We start from the raw sequence: 1151 nt of genomic DNA on the forward strand, positions 1-1151 counted from the left end.
ATTGAAAACTGTTGTTATACGCAAATTCAATCAACGGTAAATACTTTCCCTACGTACCTTAGAACTCAAGAATACAACATCTCAACATATTCTCGAGTATCTGAATAACTCGCTCGGATTGACCATCCATCTGTGGGTGAAATGCAGTACTGAAATAAAATTTTGTACCCAGTGCATCTTGCAGTTTCTTCTAAAACCTCGATGTAAATCTCGAATCTCTATCCGAAATAATAGAAATAGGTACTCCGTGTAATCTCACAATCTCGAAGATATACAACTTAGCTAACTTTTCAAACGAATAATCCGTTCGTACCGAAATGAAATGAGCTGATTTTGTCAATCTGTCAACAACAACCTAGATTGCATCTTTCTTTCTCGAAGATAAGGGCAATCTTGACACAAAATCCATAGTCACTCTATCCCATTTCCATTTGGGAATCATAATCGGCTGCAACAAACAAGACGGTACTTGATGCTCAGCTTTAATTTGCTGACAAATCAAACATTTAGAAACGAACTCTAAAATGTCACGTTTCATACCATGCCACCAATAAAGTTGTTTCAAATCGTTATACATTTTTGTGCTTCCCGGATGCAAAGGCAAACGACTACTATGTGCTTCATTTAAAATCATGAATCATCTCTGAATTTCTTGGAACACATATTCGACCTCTGAATCTTAAACAGTCATTTGAATCAACTTGAAACTCTGAATCAAGGTTTGAATCACATTGAGATCGTTTTGCTAACATTTCATTATCAACTTTTTGAGCTTTACTAATTTGCCATAAAAACAATGGTCTCGCTTTCAACTCAGCTACTATCGAGCCATCATCAGATAGAGCCAACTGAGTATTCATTGCACATAGAGTAAACAAAGATTTCTGGCTTAATGCATCAGCAACAACATTTGCTTTTCCTGGATGGTAGTCAATTACTAACTCATAGTCTTTTAGAAATTCTAGCCATTTCCTCTGTCGCAAATTCAAATCTGTCTGAGTTATCAAATATTTCAAACTCTTATGATCTGAATAAACATGGCATTTCTCATCGAACAAATAATGACGCCAAATCTTCAATGCAAACGTAATGCCTGCTAACTTTAAATCATGCATCGGGTAATTCTTTTCATGCGGCTTGAACTGTCTCGA

The sequence above is a fragment of the Gossypium hirsutum genome, chromosome A03 (assembly GCF_007990345.1).
Source record: "Gossypium hirsutum isolate 1008001.06 chromosome A03, Gossypium_hirsutum_v2.1, whole genome shotgun sequence".
Lineage (NCBI taxonomy): Eukaryota > Viridiplantae > Streptophyta > Magnoliopsida > Malvales > Malvaceae > Gossypium > Gossypium hirsutum.